Genomic DNA, 17,995 nt, shown 5'->3' with positions numbered 1-17,995 from the left:
CAGGTTGTAAACAGAGACAACATTGGACATGGTGCAGGCAGGGACAGTGTACAAAATGCAGGTGTAAAGTAGAAGATAAGATAGGATCAAATAGCTGACGCTCAAAGTGCCCTTATTTATTGTTTTGTGCTTGATGTATGCTTGAATTTAATTTAATTTTGTCAAAAAATTATTAAGAGTTTTCTTACCGGAAGTTATGTGACCTCTAGCCCCGGATGTTTACGTTTGTGAGAGAGTGAAAAGGGCGCGAAAAGTGTAAACGATGTATGTTCACGGTGTTTCATGATTGTACCAAGAAAGAAATAAACGTGATTAGTGGACATCAGTTCGATGCGTAACCTTCTTTCAAGGCCAGAGTAGTTACAGTGTGTTTATATGTACCTTTGCGTTTGGTTGTTGGAAAGGGAGATGAGGAGGCGCTACCGTGGATTTCCGGAGGGGAAATCTCACTGATTTCCAATTCCATGGGAAACAGCTCGTTGCCTGAAACACACGATTAGTGCCATGAGTTGGTGAAGCAAATTACAGAACATGGCACACTTATTCACAAGTCAAAACGTTTTTATAGCGGCCAAGAATAGCTAGCGAGCTAGCTAGCTAGATGTTATTAGCTAGCTCGGTTCCAGTGTTACCCAATTCAACCTAGCATTGCTAACTCAATCTACCGAGCAAATAAATCTGAGACCAGTATTGTGCAGATTAAAACAGTAAAGTGCATGTAGTATATTTTACCTAATTTGTTGTCGTCCTTGGGCAATTAAACCGCCATTGCATCCTCCCACCCCATCGTGCTAGAATCGATGGTCTTTGCGGTGCTGGAGAATGAGGGTCTGTGGCCGAGCAGAGCATCCAAACGATCGTACCACTTGCTGGTCTTCCGACCGTTACCACTCTTGTTGTTGTGGTCTTTTATCTTTTTGTAGTCCTGCTTCAGTTTCTTTATCTTGTCCCGGCATGACTTAGCGCTGTGGACGATTCCGATGTCCGCTAACTTTACCGAAATACATTCGTACATTTTCGCGTTGGAAAATGCCTTCAGCAGAAGTCTCTGGATCGCGTCGTCCGAGTAAATATCCAGAAGCACTGACACATCATCATCACTCCACCGCTCCGCTGATTTATTTGGTGTTGCCATAGCTGCTTTCAAAAAAGTAATCTCTTCGTTGCTACGCTGAGATTTCAATGCGAGCAAGTAAAATGGCTGCTTTATAAAACTTTTTGGGAGTTGTACGGGGCGTGGTTTGCATTCCTGTCCCACGACAGTCCCTGCTTTCTAGCAGGGACTGAAAAGCGGGTCAGATGAACTAATTTGAACTACTTTAGTTCCTGGGGCTTTTTGGTGTGAACGCAAATATATCGTAGTTCTGATGAACTATTGTGGGAAAAGTACTCTGGTGTGAACGCGCCTAATGAGTTCAGTCCTGACACCATCCCCCATGACACCTCCCAACACCTTCAGTCTCACACCTCCACGTCCCCCTCCCCTTCAGTGTCCCACTCTCCCACACCACTGACCTCCCCCGACACATCAAATTCTCTCTCAATCAATGAAAAGGATGTAAACAGACTTTTCAAACTCAATAGCAGAAAAGCGGCTGGCCCTGACTATGTCTCCCCCTCCACCCTGAAGCTCTGTGCTGATCAGTTGTCTCCTGTGTTTACTGACTTTAACACCCGTCGCCCTGACCTCTGTGGTTATGAAGTCCTTTGAGCGCCTTGTCCTGTCCCACCTAAAATCCATCACAGACCCACTCCTGGACCCCCTGCAGTTCGCCTACAGAGCCAACAGGTCTGAGGATGACGTTGTCAACATGGCCCTTCACTTCCTCCTCCAGCACCTGGACACAGCAGGAACCTACGCCAGGATCCTGTTTGTGGACTTCAGCTCCGCCTTCAACACCATCATCCCGGCTCTGCTGCAAGACAAGCTCTCCCAGCTGCACGTGCCCGACTCCACCTGCAGGTGGATCACAGACTTCCTGTCTGACAGGAAGCACCACGTGAGGCTGGGGAAACACGTCTCTGACCCACGGACCATCAGCACCGGTTCCCCTCAAGGCTGCGTTCTTTCCCCTCTGCTCTTCTCCCTGTATACCAACAGCTGCACCTCCAGTCACCAGTCTGTCAAGCTCCTGAAGTTCGCAGACAACACCACGCTCATCGGACTCATCTCTGGTGGGGACGAGTCTGCCTACAGGTGGGAGATGGACACAAACTGTTCACCCCCCTCCCCTCTGGCAGGAGGCTGCGCTCCATCAGGACCAAAACCTCTCGCCCCTAACAGTTTCTTCCCCTCCGCTACCCCCTCTTAAACAAGGCCCGGCCCCCCCACTGACACTTTACCTCAGCCACAATGTAGTCTCTATATGCATCACATCAATGCACACAATGTTCATACTGCATACTGCACATATTTCTTGTTTCATATTTTATATCCTATAATTCATTGATAGCATTCTATTTCCATGTAAATTACTGATTTATTTTATTGCTATTTAACTATATTTTATTACGGTGTCCTCAAAGATTTTTTGTTTTATATTAGATTTCTTGTTTTATATTTTATGTCTGCACCATCACATCAAGTCAAATTCCCCGTATGTGTGAACCTACCTGGCAATAAACCTGTTTCTGATTCTGATCTCCCTAGGGGCTGAATCCTCCTGTTAATCATAGGAACAAAGCTATCGTATGTTCAACACAGTATCTCATGAGCTTCATCTATCCAGTATTTTCATATATTTCATATTCAGTTACATATCGAGAGTGGTGAGGGGGGAAGACGGAGGATCGAGAGGGGTGAGGGGGGAAGACGGAGGATCGAGAGAGGTGAGGGGGGAAGACCGAGGATCGAGAGGGGTGAGGGGGGAAGACGGAGGATCGAGAGTGGTGAGGGGGGAAGACGAAGGATCGAGAGGGGTGAGGGGGGAAGACGGAGGATCGAGAGGGGTGAGGGGGGAAGACGGAGGATCGAGAGGGGTGAGGGGGGAAGACGGAGGATCGAGAGAGGTGATGTCCGTTCAGAGAGTAAATGTCTGCGGGGGGCTGAGCTCTGAACACACTGCACAGCATGGCCAGAGTCTGGACGTCACTCATGTTGCTGTAGTGATCCAGACTGCAGACACACACACACACACACACACACATACACACACAGACACAGACACACACACACACACACACACACACACACACACACACACACACACACACACACACACACACACACACACACACACACACACACACACACACACACACACACACACACACACACACACACACATACACACTTTAGTTTAACAGTCACACACCGACCCTCACTTTGTTCCTCACTGATAATACTCACAGATACACAAACTGTCTATTTGAGGTTTTTGAAAATGTCCATTTCTAAAACACGTGGATCTCTGAAGCTCCTGTCTCTTTCTCAAAGTTTTCCAGAATGTATTCATATGTTCAGCCTCAGAAGAGAGAACAACATGCACCACCATTACAAACAACACATCAACAGTTGTAAAGACACATCTACAAGCAAATAGCAACATCCAAATAGCAGCACCTTCACCTCTAAAACTACAATACATGTTAATAAAAGCACCGAATAGCAGTCAAAGAGGAACGGGCCTGCGTGTTACTAAGATAACATAAGATGAGATAAGAAGTACTTTATTCATCCCAATTAAGGGAATGTTTGCGTGGCAGCAGCATAACAAGACAAGACATTATACATTAGTACGGAGCCCTGGAGGGTTCATAGAGAGAAAAATAAATAAAGCGTGGCCTCGTTTTAATAGGCCACGCTTTATTAATTACTCTCGCACTATATACTTTCTCGTTCGCACAACATACTTTCTTATGGTTAAACACATCGAACTGCCCGATTATTATGTCCGGTCGCCAGGGCGTGTGTGTGTGTATGTTTGTGTGTGTGTCTGTGTGTGTGTATGTGTGGGCATTTGTTTTCAGAAGATATTATGATAGTGGCGTGTTCGTTCCGGTGCACTCCGACAGCATTTAGCACTAGCCTACATCGAGATTAAGATAAAACAAATTTCTTTCACTTGGGAATACACATATGGAGTTAGCCAGATGTGTGTAAATTACTGATCATGGTAATTTGAAAACAAATGCCGGTGACATTTCGGCATAGCAGTTTAGCGTCAGCTTTTCAGCATAAAGCATTCCCACTAGCAATTTCTTCAGGAATTGCATTCTCTAGTTCATGAATGTGATGCATCTATCTATCTATCTATCTATCTATCTATCTATCTATAATAGCAGGGTCATGCAGAGTGGGGTTGCCTATCCCTTTAAGAGAGAGAGGGAGGTGTGGCGCGTGCATGTGGCGCGTGCATGTGTAGAGCGAGCGTAGTGTGTGTCCGGAAGTGAGCGGGAGTAGCAGCAGTGATCAGTCTGTCTCCAGTTAGCTGTATAACAAAGTCCTGAGGAAACACAGCGGCCTCCCAAGGAACAGCCTGCCTGTGTGCCTCATTTCAGAGTGGGTTATTGAAGCCGAAGCCTGGTGCTTCAGTCCGGGAAGACTGCAGAGAGTCCTCCCCTGTATTCCTCCACTACGGTCTGGGAGCAGCATCTATCTCCACTGTTGCTGTAACCATGTTAATGTCCCTCTGTGGGACCAATAAAGGACTTCTGATTCTGCGGAAAGACAGAAGAGACGGGGTAGGGGCGGGTTGGAGAGCGGCCTTCTTCTTTTCCCGGATTTGAAGAATCCTCTTCCTCCAGTCCACCGTATCCCAGGATGCAATGCGCGCCGGTGACGAGGAAACAGAGAAAATGTCGGTCCGGTCTCAGCAGCACGTCAGCAGTAACTGATAAATGTGAGTATCGGGTTTAACTTACTTTAATAACTGATAAATGTGAGTATTGGGTTTAACTTATTGTCTTAATACATAAATATGTGTCCCCGGTGTGTAAGAAGACTCACAAAGTGTCAGAAAATAAAACTCTCTTTTCCTCGTACCTACATCGCTAAAAACGGGGGAACAACCCTGCTGAAAAAAACTGGTTTAGTTGGTTTAGTTGGTGCACCAGCTAAACCAGCTAAACCAGTCATCCTTGCCAGCTAAAAAAAAGGGTTAGGTACATAGTACATATATTACAAAGATTCATTGTGTCATGTATTCTGGTATCTACCAAAATAAAGACATTGTATAGTGTTCATAACAGTATTTTAATTTAATAAATAGCAATAAATAGCTAGTTAATATAATAAAATACACAGTAACAATACAATAATTATACAAATAACAACCAACCTGCAAATCAACCAACACATCAAAATAAATATATTATCTAAAACAGGTGCATTTAAAATAAAAATAATAAATAGAATTCAATATTTAAATGGTAACAAAAACAGTAACACTATATATGATAAGAAAAAGGCAACAAAGAAAGTGTTTTTTGTTTTTCCTTGTTCATGTCCATAATGTTTCCCGTGGTGTAGCGTCCAGCCTTTCCCAATCTGGCCTGCATCTCTGTCTGTTGAAGCCACTTCTTCAAGCAAGCTGAAAAATAAATGTACAGATATAAGTACACTGCAGTGGCGGTTCTACGGGGTGGCACGGGGTGGCAGCTGCCACCTCAGAAAAATGCCTTGCCACCCCAGTTGGCAGCTTTGTTTTGAATGAAAAGTTGTGGCTCATCGGACATTTATGAGAGAAAATCTCTAATGTCCGAGTGCAAGTGAATGCAGCACAAGACGTGAGCCTTGTAACCCCTCCCCCGGCCTTGGCGCGAGCGTGGAAATATGATTGGCGGCGATTTCATTTGAACGGGGGGACAGCGCAAAACGAGAAGCATTTCGGATCCAAGTAGACGGAAGGAATGAGGTATTTGCGGTCTGCAATGACAGAAGAGACTGTCAAGTTTGGCTGTACTCAGCATTGAATCAAATCGCACCATAGCTTTAAATCTTAATACGTTTTTGAGGCGTTTTGCTGAACAAGATGGTAAACGCCACATTCAGCTGTTACAGGCATGCCAACTTGATGCTCTGCTCACGGATGACTCGATGAGCATACAAAACTGTTAAGATGATGACCTTGTATGTGTGTGTATATATTTTTTCTTTGTGGGGGTCTGCCCCCAAAAAACAGTTTCAAGTCCTGAGAAAGTCAAATAAGACGTTGTGTAAAACTTCACTGCCCAGCCAAAAAAAAGTAACCACTTTGATTTAACTAGGCCAGTAGGCAGGGCCGGCCCTAGGCACTGGCGAACTAGCCGGTCGCCTAGGGCGCCAGATCTGGAGGGGTGCTGCGATGGGAGAATTTTCTGCCCTTGATGTAAGACATTTACATTAATAATTGAATAAAGTAAACACCCTTTGCACCCCGGGTCGGCAACATTTTGCATTTGCCCTGTACGATGTGCTCTGTAAGTGATGAAAGTGGGGGATGTTGACTTATCAGGCGCCCGCAGCTCACAGCCAAAGTGCGAGCGAGCCTCCGAGCAAGCAAGAGAGAGAGAGGGCGCGCATCGGTACCGCGGATTGTTGTTGGATTGAGGCTGATAACTACAGCTCAGTGAGGTAAAGGACTCTGAGGGTTTAGATAGTTCACTTTAGTCTAAGTTATCTCAGTGGGTCTCAAACGGTTTGGTCACAATTTATGAAAACAAATATTTCCAAGGCACACCTTTATAATTATTAAGATTAATAACAAAGGGTTTTAAATCATTCCAATGCATACTATAGGACAGTAACCAAAAATATCGTTTAACCTGTTAAGCCCGAGAGACCCCGGTACCGGGGCACTGCCGTAACATCTTGCAGGAAACAGTGTCTGAGGGCATGTTCATTTAAAGTGGACCTATCATGCTATATTTAAATGATATATTGTAGGGCCATACCTATATAAGGTATATTTATACGTTTCTGTTTTCAAAATACCAAACAGATCATGCATTTTAGCCATGCCTCATTTCGCTCTATGTGCTGTTTGCTGTCTACGGGTCTGATTCTGCTGACCACGCCCCCTGCAGGAGAGGGGAGCCGTGCTCTGATCAGCTGCTGGGCTGTCAGAAGAGGGGGAGAAAAAGAGATCTCCGTCCTCCGTGTTTTATTATATAGAGTCATTATTCATTTGTTTTAAAGCTCAATAAATAACAAAGAAGACCTTTGACCGGCACTTTTCTAATTTTGTCCGGAAGATTTAAACTTTAACGGACATCTTGACCGGCGAAAGAAACTGAAACTGAAACTCTGCCGCACGGTCCCCTCGTTCCTTGGAAGAGGCGGAGAGGTGGGTGTTTGACGGGGAGGGATTACATTGAGCAATCCCTCCCCGTCGAGGCAAGCACTGTAATTCTCTCCGGTTAGTCCACCAGCAGATGACAAACACCCACCTCTCCGCCTCTTCCAAGGAACGAGGGGAATGAGGCTAGCGTTTGCAGCGGGAGCAAACGCTTGCCTCGGGGAGGGAGAAAAAAAGCCACAGCGGAGAATAAACAGAAGGGTAACCATGGTAACTATGGGCGGGAAGTCTTCTTCGCTGCTTTTGTGGCAGACTACAGCGCCACTTACAGGCCTGGCATATGTACTACAGCGTCTCCAGCGCTTTCGAGCGGCAATGGCCGGCTGTGGCCCAACCCCACATTCCCCTGATAGGTGGAGAGTTGGCCCAATAGCCGTAGCGCCACCGTCCTGACCAAAACATAATCTCGCCTAGGGCACCAAAATGTCTAGGGCCGGCCCTGCCAGTACACTGTAAAAAAAAAAGTTTTTTTACAGTTTTCCCCCAAAGAAAATTACAGTTTTTTATTGTATTTCATAATTGCAGGAAATCATATTAAATTTACAAGAATAAACGGTTTATTGAAATGTGTCATGTATTTTAACAAAAAAAATGTAGAAATGGAATACATTTATCTGTTTTTTAGCAGTTTTTAAATGAGAATTTAACAAAACTAACCGTAAAATAAATGATTTTCCGTTTGCAAAATTAGCTGCATTTTCTGTAATTTTACTAAAAAACACTTTTGTTATGGCTATCACTGTCAAATACATAACAAATACTGTTAATACTCATTTAAAAAATGTATAATTGCAAGAAAATATATGAGTAAAGAAAGAAATATTTTGTAATTTTGCTTAAAGGTGGGGTAGGTAAGTTTGAGAAACCGGCTCGAGATACACTTTTTGTTATATTCCATGGAATGCTCTTAACATCCCGATAGCAATGAATATCTGAAGTGCTTTGACAAAAAATCCAATTCCATCTGTGGAAGCCGTAGTACTGTAAAAAGCACGACCAATCATTTTAGCCGGCCCGGCTAAAATAACTGGATGGCCTACCTGCCTGTCAGCCTTCCATCTGTGCACAAACTTATCTCGTGCCCTCATTGGTCATGTGCGCGTTCGTGTGTGTTGGAGGAGGGGCTCTGTAAGGAAGTGGCAGATTTTCTCCGGTTGTGTATTTTCAAATTCTAGCGATCTCGAGCCGGTTTCTCAAACTTACCTACCCTACCTTTAAAGTGGACCTATCATGCTATATTTGAATAATATATTGTAGGGCCATACCTATATAAGGTATATTTATACGTTTTTTCTTTTTCAAAATACCAAACAGATCATGCATTTTAGCCATGCCTCATTTCGCTCTATTTTGCTGTCCTCCACCCTGTCTTTGCATGCGCTGCAGCTGACCACGCCCCCCTGCAAAGGAGGGGGCCGAGTTACGAGCGTCGTGTTACCATGCTGTTACCATGCCATGGCAACCTCTCATTCCCCTGATAGGTCAGCTCCGCCGTCCTGACGTCAGAGGAATGTTCAAATCTGGATCAGTTTTTATCAGATCCGTTGCAGCCCCGTTTTTAGAGATTTGGGTATGGAGGAAAAGAGAGAGGGTTGTGTTTTCTGACACTTGGTGAGTTCCCTGGAGCACCGGGGACTAGGGGTGTAACGGTTCACATAACTCACGGTTCGGTACGTACCTCGGTTTGGGGGTCACGGTTCGGTATGGGTTCGGTACAACAAGAAAAAGCAAAAAAATGTCCCAAATGACTAATTCCAGGTTTGTTTTTTATTTATTTTGAACAGTAGTGCAAGTTTCAGTTTAAAAATAAGGAACTCTAATTTTTGAATAATTAACTGTATTACACAGTTAAAAACAAACCACAAACATCCACACAAACTCAGATGGCCATATTATCTATAATGGCTGATGTCAAACAAAAAGGTTCAATAAGCTGTAAAACTAAAAAGAATGTCTTGAAATATTACAAAATAAATAATAAGAAAGTGTTTCAATCACAACCAACAAAAGCCGGGGTCTTCTACTATTGCATAAGGGCGCAGCATAGCCGTTGAAATATATATGCCAATAGCTTCCGTTATTTCTTTTGGTGTCTCGGCTTTCATGTCTATGATAAGCTGTTGAACTGCTGTTGTCTTTTGCCGGTGATTGGCAAATCTGGGTGATGCCTTCTGATATGATTTAGCATGTTTGGCTTGTGTTACCATTAGCATACCGCACCGCTGTCGAACAACGCCGGCGGCACACCGTCCTCGTCCGATCCACAGGGAACCCGAAATGTTCCCACACAGCTGATTTAAAAGAAGCAGGTGGTTCTTCTAGCTCCTGTGTGTTATCTGAACTCGCAATACTAACTTTTCTTCTTCTTGTATTTTGTTTGTTTTGTTGTGTTTTCTTCTTCTTCATTTGTTGTTTAAGGGCGGCTGGCAAACAGCTTTTAGGCGCAATACCGCCCCCTGGATTATATATAGTGTAGTGGATACTGCCCTGAGTGACAGACTTTTTTCCCACTCGTAAAAAAAAGGCGTATTCGTCGTGTGACTGCATGCACCGAACCGTGACGGTACGAGACGAATACGTATACCGTTACACCCCTACCGGGGACACATATTCATGTATAAAAGACGTACAAAAGGGCATTTTGCATGATAGGTCCCCTTTTAATTTAACCACTACTTTACATTGATAAACTGAAAAAACACAAGTATAGACCTATTATTGTAAAAAACTAAATTTTAACACATTTTGACTTTCACTTTATTGCTACATTTGTATTCATTTAAAGATTTAATTGTTAAATATATGAATTTCTTGTTATAAAAACGGTGTAAAACCATAGAGTTAAAAACAACTTGACTGTTATTAACATGTTGGGTGCGAATTCCTACCAGAGCACAATTCAGATATAAAATGATACTATAACCCACCAGTAACAGCCTGTGGGTTATATAGGAGACATTTGGATATGCCATGATACATCTATAAACTAGCTCATAGCTGTCAGCATTCACTGCAGGCAAACCTAATGTGACCATTCACTTATGATTTCTAAGTAGAAGAAGAAGAAGAAGAAGATATAATGTATTCATCACTCAGAGGGGAATGTCTTCACCCTCTCTGTTGTGTTTAAACACATTACACACACAGGGAGGATATACTGTACATGCACAAACAGTCAGAGCATATACATGCACAAACACAACCACATGCGGATAGGAGAGGGGATCGCAGAGAGGCTGCCAGATAGCCGGCGCCAGGGAGCAGTTTTGGTGTTCGGTGCGTTCACAGCCCAAGTAACATTGACCTGCTGATCTCTTTCAACACAAGAAAAAGCTGTGCCAATTTCTGACATCATTTAGCTTTTCAGATGATCAGAGACGCGAAGCTACCGCAAAGTCACTTGTGCAGCTAACGGTGATTGGCAGACAGTATGCAAAAAACATATTGAGTTTCACTGTAAGCGAAAAATGAAAGTATCTAGAAGTTAAATAACATTAGCATCTTCCCCTAGGCCTTATCACACTAGCATAAGCCCATAACGTTGAACATGCTAACAAGCACTAACAGCCAGACTCTGAATATCAAAACCTTGTTAGCAGTTAGTGCTACCACTATGCTAAATTGGTATTAGCATTGCAATTACAGTAAAACAAACAACCAATGTTGTCCTTACATGCCCCTTTCAAAAACCGGCGCTTTTCCAGCTCCGAGCCGGAGCTGGAAAAGCACCGGTTTTTCCTGTTCACACCGCAGCGGCGCCGCATCATAGCTCCGGAACGCGGTTCACTTCCAGCTCCAAAAAAATTTCGGTCTAGAGGCAAGAGCTTCGGAGCTAGAGGCGGCGTCGCTTACGTCTCTCTTGCGTCGAGGCGTGCAGGAAACTAAACCCACCTCCCCTGAACATGGGTCGACTGAAGAGTCTCGTCATGCCTGCCTACAAGCAGTAGTGCTGAGCAAAGTGACTAGAAGGCAACCACACACTTACTTTATAAAGTCAGGCAACACTAACCAGGCTTCGTGTGATTCTGTTTATTTGTACCTTACTCTGACCATCCGTTCGCTGTTATTGATCATTGTGGAGAGCAGGCAGACGTTTTGTTTGTTATTATAGCAGCTATCGGATGGAATCAATACATGGGCTGCACAGGTTGTCATGTCCGACTATCACAAGTAGAATCATAATGAAAAATACGCCGGTAAAATGTGCCTGTAGAAAATGGCTTAGCAAGTAGTCAGTTTAGCTTCGGTTGCTATGCTAGCATCACCCATGTTATACCAGAGAAACTTTCATAACAGCGTTGTGATGCCAAACAGCGTCAATTCAGACTGACACACATTCACTTAAGGGGAACTGGGGATATGTATCAGCTGCTTGTGTGACAGTCAGACAGTGAATACTTTAGAGCCGTGTGAGCTAACCCGGAGCTAACGGGAGAATAAACTCCCGTGGAAGAGCAGCCAGCACTGCAGCGGTCGGTAAATGCCGCTGAAACACATTAATAAACAATGAACCACGGCACTCTGGAGAAAAGTATAAGGTTGGAGAAGTCGTTATTTAATTTAATCTGGCTTCGTATGATTAAAAGCAACACGATCATCGACCCGACGCAGTCCCCCCCCGTTGTTGTTGTTGTGAGCTCCGTTGGGGAGAAAATCAGCGATGTAAACGGTGACGTCATGACGCAGCAGCGGCAGCTGGGCGGTGTGAACAGAGCGGGAGCTGAAAAGTGAAACCGGAGCTGAACCAGAAAAGCTCTAGCTAGGAGCTAGAAAGGGAAAAGCGCTGGTGTGAAAGCCGCATTAGACGTCTAATAATATCCAACTATTCAAATCCATCATATTGAAAGAATAGGCCTTCACCAAAGCATGTTGACAAGGCTAGTAACTACAGTGAAAGACCTTTAAAATCCAAGTCAATTAACTTAAATATGTATTGTGATAATGTCCCACACAGCTAGTTGGTTACAACAATCTACAGTGATGTCACAGGGATTTCAGGCAGCAGGTAGTTGAAGGTTAAGTACCTAAATTCACTTGTTAATCCATTTGCTATGGCTACAACTGCCTCATGGAAGTTTTCTTTTCTGTTTGTTTAATATAGGAATGCATCTTTGTCTATCACACTTTGCTTCTGTAGATCTCCCATCTGACTTTATTGTGAGCTTGTGTTTTCAAAAAGTAAATTGAGCATGTTTTATGAGACTGAACAGTCACATAGGGTATTGGACTCTCTTAAAACCCAGGTAGGTGCAGAATAGGTTTCTCAAAAATAAAGCAATCAGGAAGGCAGTACTATGCATGACTACAAATGATAGTAAACTATATGTACACGTTGATTAATACCTACTTAACTTGTACTTGGGACAGGACTGCAAAGTACAGATGGGATATTCCTGATCATAATCAAACTTATATAAATGTGCACCAACATTAGTTATCAGTGTTCTCTATTCTCAATTTAAAAGAATGAACTGACAATAAAGAAGTCTTATAACATATTTTGCTTGTGTCTTTGGAAGGCCTTCAGTGTTTGTTTGAATATTTATCAACTAGTTACATTGTCATTTTGTAAATTAAGAAAATAAAATCCAAATAATTAAACAATTATAATTGCAATGTAAATAGTTTGTACCCCATTTATTTTTACTTTTAAATTAATCTTTATGGTGTGGTGTTACCAATTCTTAAAATAATACAAGGATTGGATGTTCATCAAAGGATTTTCAGGGCAATCGATTTGCAGCCAATCAGAGACGAGACTTCTGCTGCATGCATGCACCCAGCCACGCAGAGACCACGCAGTTAGCACGCAGGAGGTGAAGAGCACAGCACGTGGCGCACCCATTACACAGCACTCCGTCATCCAGAGGAGAGGAAGCAGCACTTTGAGAGGTAGGTAAAAAACTATTCATCAACGGATTCAAAACGATCAAGACTTAAAACATTGCAAACGTCAAAGTCCTAGCTATGGTATACATTTTGATTAACGACCGAAAACGTAATGTTAGCTAACGTTACCGTAGATAGGTAGCAGCTAGCCAGCTAGCTACGGTAGCAGCTAGCTACCATGCTTTGAAAGTGAGCTGTTCTATGCCATCATTACGTGCAGGGTGTTATATATATATTTTTTTTAATGGTGCGCAAGATGCGAGCTCGAGTGGCTGAGCGTGATGTGCAGTGAATGTTTCAGAGTTACTTTTTCGCAATATTATTTAATATATAGTTTAGCTAGCTAACTAGCATACATTGTCACTAACTCCTAATGTTAGCTTAATCCTTAGTTTTATAGTAGATTTTTTGGTTATCCATATCTTTTAGATCCTATGTTAAGGCTATAAACAGAGGTGGGAGAAGTACTCAGATCTTATACTTTAGTAAAAGTAGAAGTACCTGAGTGTAGGAATACTCTGTTGACTTGCAAGTAAAAGTCCTGTATTCAAAATGTTACTCAAGTTAAAGTAGAACAGTTTTATCATCAAAATATAATTAAAGTACCAAAAGTAAAAGTAGTCATTGTGCAGAAGTACTAAGTAGAAACACATTATTAATACTCTAGTAAAGTACAGAACAAGTACCTAAAATGTGTAACTAAGTACAGTACTTGAGTAAATGTACTTAGTTACTTAACACCTCTGGCTATAAAGATAGAAAGACAAAGCCTTGCAAAGAGGCTTGGAAATACATTTTCAAAATGCTCAACAGCTAAAATTGTAAACTGAATGCTTCACATTTAAAATAAATGCGTCAATATATTTCTATTAGATGTGACTCTTTCATGTTCTTATTACCACTGCTCCTTTAGTTATTTTTTAGATATTCTTCTGACTGCTAAAATCATCTGTTATTCCTAATTGTAAAGCCGATAATCTGTGTGTATAAAATCTCAGTTAAAGTGGTATTACTGTACTTAAAGCTGCTGCTGTGTTATTCAAGTTATTTTTACCCAAGCATGTGCAAACTTGTGTCTCTTTTTTCCCCTCAGCTGTTAGCTGCAGTACCAGCATCGTTGGCTACCAGCAGCCAGAGATCCTCAAGTAAGATTTCTTGCCATATTACAAGTTTTATCAATTCTCTCAAGGTTCAAGGTTCTTTATTGTCAAACTAACATAGCTACAGAGTAATTATGTCGTTGAAAATCTTATGTCACAGGCTTCTCCAACAATGCAACATAATAATACAGATAGTAAAAGTAATACAAAAAGAAAAATAGTTCTAAAATAAAGTGAGAGAAAAAAAAAAGTGGAATGTCACATGTCCTATGTGGTATTGCTATGCAAACAGTGAAAGGATATGGAAATCATTAAGAGGTGGCTAAAATATGTTTTTCTGCTGACCCTGTCCAGAGCAGTACATTGCTTTGCTTCCAGGTGGTTGCTCCTGTCTGAATCTCCAAGCTCGGAGCATACCGGCCATCATCTACTCTAGGTAATACACTGACTATGGATAAGTACCTTATACAACGCCACTTTAAACACCCAAACTATCCCTTTATGATGTGACATTTTCTACACTGTTAACATTAGGAAACACTTAAGAAAGAAAAGAAAGCTGCATGAGCTGATCATTCCTAAAATACAATTGGCCATGTGATCACCAGTAAAAAAATATATAAACAATCTGCACTAAATATTTTTTGGATTTATAATTTTTTTATGACTTTTTCCTGTTGTGTACCTTAAGGGAGTTCTCCCCAGACAGCTGACACTACATGATAGCAGAGGACCAGACCATCGTCAGTGGCAGTGTCCTGAATGTTGTCGACGCCCTGATGCTGATGTTTGCAGCATATTACTGCCTCAACATCAGTTATCGCTCCGAACTGGGAGCTGCCCTGGAGTTCTTGCAGAGGTAAGACTTGAAGTGTAATTATTCTAAGTAATTCCATCTTAAACCACAGAGTAGAGGATTGTGCACATTTCTGAGACACGATAAGCGCTCCTGACAAAACAAGATAATCGAGATAAAAAGATGATTGTGCTGCATTCTGTTTCGCATTATGCTCTCGTTTTGTCTTGGGTTGTAAATTCAGCGTACCCCTTCCCTTTGCAGTGGTGTGCTTTGGCTCCTCCCTAAAAGCCCAAACTCACTCTTAGCCAATCGGTGGTATGTTTATTTCAGCTCAATGAAAATGACGGAAAGAGAGCCTTTTGTCGACAACAAAAGAAAACCTTTTCAGTTTTTTGGAAAAAGGAATTGTTTTCAAGGAGTCCTATTGAATAGGGATTCAGGTAGGACTGTATAGGGGAAGGTTTCACTCTGAGTGACGTACACTTTGAGGTGTTGGTAAGAACACACAAGATTCTTGGTAGCGGTTGATTTCCTTAACTTATTCATATCAACACAACAGCAGAGTAATACAGCCATGGAGCAGGTTTAGTGTATGTGTGTGGTCTATAACAGAGAAACACACAAGTATAATTATAATGTTGTACTTGTACCACCAAGTAAAGGCTTAGCGTGAGTGTCAGCACCTGATGACAATGGAATCTGACGAGGAAGACGCAACTATTTCTTGCACCGAAATGGGATGGGCACCGGAACCTGGTATTATTGCAGTGAACAAACACATTACAACTTCTTTCGGTTAACTACGATGCTTTTACACCGCTCACTCTGCTGCTGACACGCACCTCATCTGCCCCAGTTACACACTCTCAAGATGGCACTCGTAGCTACCCACATTCAAATGATCTTCAAGTGACCGCTTGCTCCTGTTTACAGACCTGCTGCGATACTGTCCAGTGTGATAGTGATGCCAAGTGACGACTTTATATAACAAAATCTATTCAAACCAATGCTTTAAATGCACAGATATGATCATAACAGTTAATGAAAAGTACATTTAAGAGTAGCATTGCCCTTTGACTTCAAGCTGTATAACTGTAAAGACAATTAATAGCTGTATCATCCACATAATTTGTAATTAAACACTAAATGTAAGTGTACTTCTGTCTTAACAGGTGCCTATTCAAGATCAATCCGGACAATGGGACTAAAGTGGAGAGGAAGGAATACAAACAAAAACAGCACTCGATAAAGATAAAGGTGCATTCATTAATTACAAACGTCGCTGACTTTGAATGGAGAGAGTTGAAGCACACAGTCATGTACACACGCACGCACATAACTGCTAGATTTCTTTTGTGTTTATAATTGTTATCTTTTGAACAAAATGTTGGCTATTGTTAAATGTTGAAATGTTTCATTGCAGGTCTATTCTGATTTATTATTACTTAAAATATATTTTATTTATTGTTTTTATTTTTGTGATGTATATTATTATTTTCAATAATATATTGTATATATATATTTGTGATTATTTTTCTACAAAACATCTGACAGTCAATGTAAACTTGGGCTTTTGCAAAGTAAAATGACATGTTTACTTTGTGTTTTACATGTAAATGGTCTTAGATTTCATGAAGTTTGCTGACGACACGACCGTCATCGGCCTGATCACCGACGGCGACGAGACGGCGTACAGAGAGGAGGTCGAAAACCTGACATCTTGGTGCCAGGATAACAACCTCCATCTCAACGTCAGCAAAACCAAGGAGCTGATTGTGGATTACAGGAAGCAGCAGAGAGAGGGACACGCCCCCATCGCCATCAATGGGACTACGGTGGAGAGAGTCAGCAGCTTCAGGTTCCTCGGTGTCCACATCACTGAGGACCTGACATGGACTCATCACTGAAGACCTGACATGGAGTCATCACTGAGGACCTGACATGGACTCATCCCTGAGGACCTGACATGGACTCATCACTGAAGACCTGACTCATCACTAAGGACCTGACATGGACTCATCACTGAGGACCTGACATGGACTCATCACTGAAGACCTGACATGGACTCATCACTGAGGACCTGACATGGACTCATCCCTGAGGACCTGACATGGACTCATCACTGAAGACCTGACTCATCACTAAGGACCTGACATGGACTCATCACTGAGGACCTGACATGGACTCATCTCTGAGGACCTGACATGGACTCATCACTGAAGACCTGACTCATCACTAAGGACCTGACATGGACTCATCTCTGAGGACCTGACTCATCACTAAGGACCTGACATGGACTCATCACTGAAGACCTGACTCATCACTAAGGACCTGACATGGACTCATCTCTGAGGACCTGACTCATCACTAAGGACCTGACATGGACTCATCACTGAGGACCTGACATGGACTCATCACTGAGGACCTGACATGGACTCATCACTGAGGACCTGACTCATCACTGAGGACCTGACATGGACTCATCACTGAGGACCTGACTCATCACTGAGGACCTGACATGGACTCATCACACTAACACCATCACCAAAACAGCGGCTCTTTAAAAACAAAATTGTATTAGTCAATTTATTGAACATGTTAGAAACAAAACAAACAATAATAATTATAACAAAGATGGGCAAAATAAAAAAACGTTCAAGGTATAAAAATGTATTCTCAAAGTTTCTATCATGTTCAAAAGGGGCAAGAAGAAGCTTAAAAACGTTTACGGTATTTTTTCAAATGACAACAGTAATCTTCTTTCTTTCAGCTTTTTTTGATCATTTAAAAAAATATTTATTCAGTTTTTCTAGAGGTGTATGACTCTATTCTAACAATTAATATATGTTAAAAGAAAAAGATTTCATGTAAAATTACAGTAATAGAGGTTACTTGTGGTAAGGTAAGTTACTTTTTTTTTACATGTTATC

At 42.2% G+C, this 17,995-nt stretch overlaps 1 long non-coding RNA gene across 2 annotated transcripts; it reads left to right on the top strand.

The window, feature by feature from the left end:
- Positions 1–4,375: 4,375 nt before the first annotated feature.
- On the top strand, positions 4,376–16,727 carry LOC117485375. 2 transcript variants are annotated; one of them, XR_004556220.1, is made up of 7 exons: positions 4,376–4,841; positions 12,996–13,169; positions 14,260–14,311; positions 14,645–14,702; positions 14,958–15,125; positions 16,238–16,322; positions 16,692–16,727. It is a non-coding gene; the product is annotated as an uncharacterized LOC117485375 (long non-coding RNA). The 2 variants fall into 2 exon arrangements; XR_004556219.1 differs by having other exon boundaries at positions 14,621–14,702.
- Positions 16,728–17,995: the final 1,268 nt, after the last annotated feature.

This window comes from Trematomus bernacchii, unplaced genomic scaffold (genome assembly GCF_902827165.1).
Source record: "Trematomus bernacchii unplaced genomic scaffold, fTreBer1.1, whole genome shotgun sequence".
In the NCBI taxonomy this organism is placed as follows: Eukaryota; Metazoa; Chordata; class Actinopteri; order Perciformes; family Nototheniidae; genus Trematomus; species Trematomus bernacchii.
This window is presented reverse-complemented; position numbering and strand designations above follow the sequence as displayed.